Here is a 5982-nt window from a genome sequence, read left to right on the forward strand (position 1 = left end):
TTTTAATAACTTCTGACTGAGAGTGGAAACCGAAACAAAAATAAACACAAACATGAACGAGAAGGACCTCGGCACACAGGAGACGTGATGAGGCAGTGACAATTCTCGACTCATCGCATCGCGATATCATTCTTAGGTGAAATGAAATATTTCCTAATTTAAACAGGGTTCAATTTGCGATATTATCAGAGGAGGGAGGAGGGAATTATTTTTACCTATGTATTAGGTATACTTATAATTGGACATTAATTACTTAAAATCTAATTTTGGTATCGAATGCAACACAAACACAACGCCATTTTAAGTTATACCCTAAGTTAAACTAAGAAAATTACATTAGTCAGATGAATGCACGAGATGAATGAAACTCACTGCAGGTTCTATTGGTAGATTTTGGATTGGAATCGCAAGTCTTTGAGTGAGATGGAAATGTTTTATTGATTTATTTGGTTTATTTTACTTCGCATTTCTGCCACTTTTGGCTAATCGCAAATATGAGGATGGGTGATGATATCATGAAATTGATGAACACTCACATGCCCAACCTGGGACCTCTGGCGTCAAAGCGCTCTATGCCAACTCCTCCGCCACGGAAGCCGGTGAGGTGGGAATGTGTTTTGGATTTTTTTTGTAGATGCGATAATCTTTAACTGTGACGCGCACATGCTTTTGCTTACATTAAAGTTTACCTTTTAACATAAACGAGAAATTGACATGTCACCCTAAAACACACGCATGTATCTGCATTTAATACTACTCTATACGAAAATAAACCTTGGGCGGTTGTTCATATTGTCCACCAAAGATTGAAACGAAAAAAAAAAAAAACTTTTGAGCGTATGCCTTTCCTTGCTTCCTCTCACATCTGAAGGATTTCGGTTTTGTATATGTAATGATAGTACTTTCAGTGCTTAAAGAGTGTCTTTAGGTACAGCTAATTATATAATAAATAAATGCTTTGTCAAATGTTTCACAAATATTTCAAAGTTAGACTTCTTACGAGTCGCTCGGGAACCATCTCAACTCAGTTTTTGTCTTTTTTTACAATGTCTGAGTAAATACCAAATACATGGCTTCTAAAAGACATTGGAGGTGGTACACATCTGCCATAAATTGTTTATGCGTAGCTATGGAAATTTAAAATTAGAATGAACTGAAGTGGAACTCTATAAGTATGATATATTCAATAATGTGGTTTCTATATCCAGTGGGTGGGAGATGATTATTCCTGGTTGGGGTGGCTCAAGATCCTCCTCACCCCCTTTAATCTCAATCTGTATTAAAATGAATAGATGTATCGTTGTTCGCAATTTTCACATTTCGAACTCCTGATTTTCCGTTCCGTGAAATGAAAATAAGCCCAGAACGAAGTCCAGAGCTATATATATATGTTTCAAAATTGTTATCTGGTTTTAAAATCTGTTTAAAAAAACATAAATTCTAAGAAACACAAAGAAAAATATAGTTATGCAAATTTTGCATTAAATAACAGGACATTCGTGTGTGCTGTTCTAAAATAGAATATTTCCCATGCCTTCACATTACACCTAAGTATCAAGGACGTATTTGGGAGGGGGTCCGAACACTCCCCCGAAAGACTTACCAAGAAGTAAAAGTAAGTAATCAAAATATAATTGTTTAGTATTTGTTATATAATCGATGGTTATTTCCGCTGAACTTATTGGAAGACAAGGAATTTGGCTCAAACGGCTTTGAAGGGTTCCAAAGATTTATGCACACAACTAATGATAATATCCATAAAATATTAATCAGAAATTTTACTTTTCGTTAATTGGGTCTAACTTTTGTGTGTTATTCAATAAATATTCAATTATTTTTCTAATTGACATTAAATTCCTTGCCAGGGCAGTTGTTAATTAGGTACATGCAAGCTAGATGCTCTTATATTTATATTATTTTACTATCTTTTATCTATTCACGTAATAACAACAATACAATATTAATTAACTTACATATTTAGTTAATATTTTAATTTAATTAAATATAATAATTTATTATTATTATTATTATTATTATTATTGCAACACTTGGTTGGACCCCCCGAAATGTATTTCTAGGTGCAGTGGTATGTGTGTTTATATATATGGGAGGCTGAATTTTGTACCCCCCAAAATGAAAAACGTTCCTGCGCCACTGTAAGAAAGGAAACACCAACACAATGAAGACCGAACGAGCTAGAGGTATGGCAGAATGCACCTCAGTTGCTGAATAATTTTTGCCGTTGTATTGAGGAAACTTTTTTCGTATCTTGAATCTTAGGATTGTTCTTGGTGTTCGTTTTTTCTCCCCAGTACGTGACTTCATGAACACCTGCGTGATATGGAATGGATGCGAAAGAGCAGCAGGGAACTGGAAAATAGTATGCTGTGCAAGAGGAGCATGTGGCACGCACAAAATCTTCGATCCCGATCGTACATGCAAGCATTGCTGCTGAATGCGGTTTCGGAACCATATGCAGCACTTCCTAAACCAATGAGTGAAATTATATTACTCTTGACGTGCCGATGTGTATAATCGATAGATTTATGTGGGTTGAAATAAGTACATTTAATAAAAAAAGAAATTCTTTAATAAAATAAGCTCCATATCTTCCTCAGTCACAAAAATCTAAGCCGTTCATTCACTCAAACAGTTGAGATTGTTTATACCGCGTTTGGTAGAACCTGTCCCGCTTCCCGCGCTAGGGAGCGCTCAACAGTTTCGGTGTCAATGAGAAACGAGGAAAAAATCGTCTGCTGGGCAGCGAGGAGCGAATGAAAGCCAGAAGAGAGGCGTTTACGTAGACGCTGTTGCGACGTTGCGTATTTTAATTGGCTGCCTGGCTTTGACTTTCCCCAGCACGGAAACTGTTGAGCGCTCCCTAGCGCGGGAAGCGGGACAGGTTCTACCAAACGCGGTATAGCACAGCGCGCTACAAAGCGAATCCCACCCTGGGCATTGGTAAATATAAATCAGTAACATGGATATCTTTCCGTGAAGAAAATTCAAAACAAAAAAGGCAACAATGGACATTTTTCTTCGGAATTGTCATTAAAATGAAAATTTAAAAATCACCATTTTGTATACTTTGCCAATGCGGGTGTTCTCTGTTCACCACATCATTACTCATCCTTATCTTCGCGATTCGCCAAAAGTGGAAGAAAGGCGAAGTAAAATCGATCAATCGAAACAAAAATCGAATCAGTCATTCAATCATTTTTCATCGAATAGCAATTTAGCCATTTTTTCATATTTTTTTTCTTACTATATGTGTGTAACATGTTTAGAAACTAATCCAAAAAAATTTGGGTGGCGGTACATACCATGAATGTCTACCTTATGTTCAAGATAGGCTGATCGGAATTAGACCTACAGTTTAAATTTGCATCCGAACTACTGTGCAATATGCTTCAAAAAGAAATAACCCGAGACCAGGGTGGATAAAAATAATGTTTTTTTTAAAAAAAAAAAACATTTTTGTTGATATTTTGTATTTAAATCGATTTCTTTTTTTAAAAAAAAAAAAAAGAACACGCATAAAATTGCTTGTATGGTTTTTTGCACCATACATATAGATATATAGTTTTTTTTTTATAGAAATACTTTTTCTAGTAAACTCACCTGTAAAATACTTGAACAGTTTGATTAAAGCAATTAAAAAATATAAGTATATATATATAATATACATTTTTCTGTTTCTGGTTTGTTGAGTGTGTTAAAGAAACTGTAGTAATTTTCAGTTACTTTTCTCCCAGTGATAAAGGGTCTTACCGATGGTGTAGTGGTAACGTCGTCCCTTGTAATCAAGGGGTCCCGGGTTCGATACCCGGTGGAGGCACATAGTGGTTCGGATCCCACTATAAACTGTAGGTCCAGTCGTGATTCGCCTTAGTGTGCACAAAGTGGACTTAAAACACCAAATCAAATCAATTTTCCAGTGATAATAAATATTCTTGATCTGCTCTATAAGTGTAACTTAAAATATTAACTTAAATATTTTTATAGTCTTTGTAGCTGAACACTATTTATAGTTTAACATTATTAGTATTTTGTATACTTTTCTACATAAAATGTTTGCTATTTTTGCCTATAAGAATATTGAATTTGAAATCAAGAGAAATCCTGTGTTTACATTTCCCTTCGTATGAGCTTCACACGATCAGTGGAGGAGAAGGTCTAAATATGGGCGAAGGTTTAAATATGGGATTTGGAGTTATCAGCGCTCCCGGGTGCTGCAGCCTGGCAGAGGCTATGGGAACTGGTTATCTGTCAAGGACAAATGTTGCGGTGCCAATTCGCAAGAGAAAGTGGTGGTTAGTTTCGGCCTTGGACGCTGTTATAGAATTGCGACTTCCGAAAACTTTTTAAAGGTATGTTTTAACTCAGCGTTTTCTGAATTCTCATCTGCTTTGTGTAGGTTATGATATTAGCGGTACATAAAACAAATGTGGGCTTTTATAATGCCATGATTTGTTTGTGAAATATGTACCACAGAGAACGAAAATAAATTGAAGGAGAAAAATAGTGTGATGGTCTAAATATGGGCTATGACATGAGGTCTAATGCTGAGATCACATTTTCAACAAATATTTGGATGTTTTTCTTAATTTCGATTTTTTTCATTCCGCGTGATTTTCAAAACAACAGATTATTCATAAATATGAATTTTATAATGTTTTAGCGATATGACTTATTTTTAAATTTTAATTGCTTTTTGTGTTATTGCCACTAGTAGCCCATATTTAGACCACAATTTTGAAATACATCATTTTACCATTTTTTGGAAATTGCTTTTTTTTTAAAAAAAATGGAGACCTTGTATACTTTAGCATGGTATTACATTTAAGTATATATTTCATAGATATGCATTTTAAAGGCACGTTCTTGATATATTAATTTTTTTCCTCCGAAAATGACAAAATAAAAAGGATGCCCATATTTAGTCCTTTTCCTCTATGCGTTTTATTTCCTTTCTTAGAGCCTAATAAACACTATTAAATGATTACGAGATTAATGTACTTTCACCAAAAGTGATTGTGAAATCTACAAAATACTTATGCACATTGTTCTATAAATTATTTATTTAAAGTGATTTAAATCAGTGATTTTTTTTAAAAAAAAAAACTGATTTAAATGAATTCACCTTGCCCGAGACTCATGGAGAGAATTCGCGTTTTTTTCCTTTGTTTCTTCACATTATTCCTCATATCTGATTGTTGAGTTTAGCAATGGGAGGAATTATGATAACGACGTACAATAATAACCATCTATTCCAGCCCGAGACGTCTATTTTTGTAAAACAGTAATCTCTAGAACATGGAAATCAGTTTGATTCCTGTTTACGATGGGAAGGCCAAAAAGTTCTTACCCTCACCATGATGTCAATAACAATCTTGCCAATTAATATAATTACATGAACTTTCGTACTGGAGTGAGAGCCACGAGTGTTGACCACAGGTGTGAGCAGGGGCGCCGACTTGTTAAAATTATTGGGGGGGGGGGCCTCTGATCACTGAAATAAATTAATGAATGACTCACTCCCTCCCTTTTTAAAGTTTTGGTCTCAGTGTTCGGAATCTCGTAAATGCCCATGAATTCCTCAAAAAATATAAACATTTTCATTTACAGTTCGAATATGCAAAATGTCAATTGTTCACGGATGGATATGTCACAAGTTTCGTCAACCATAATAGCAAAATATTCCCGACTTTTAATATCTGCTACCACGGAGCGCAAAACAGATCTCCCTAATATATCAATGATCGTGGCTCAGTCGGTAGTCTCGCGCCTAGCGCGGAACAGGTAGGTCGTGCTGTACGAGCTCTGTGCTTTGAGGAAAAGTGAAAGTTCAGCGCGATATCGGTACGTACGTGTGGGAGAGGGTGTGCTGTTGAACTGTGCTAGTGAAGAATTGGACAAAAGTAAAATATAGAATGGATCGCGAAAATACGATACAAATCAGTTTTGAAACGGGAACTTTGA

The sequence above is a fragment of the Lepisma saccharinum genome, chromosome 22 (assembly GCF_977018435.1).
Source record: "Lepisma saccharinum chromosome 22, izLepSacc3.1, whole genome shotgun sequence".
Lineage (NCBI taxonomy): Eukaryota > Metazoa > Arthropoda > Insecta > Zygentoma > Lepismatidae > Lepisma > Lepisma saccharinum.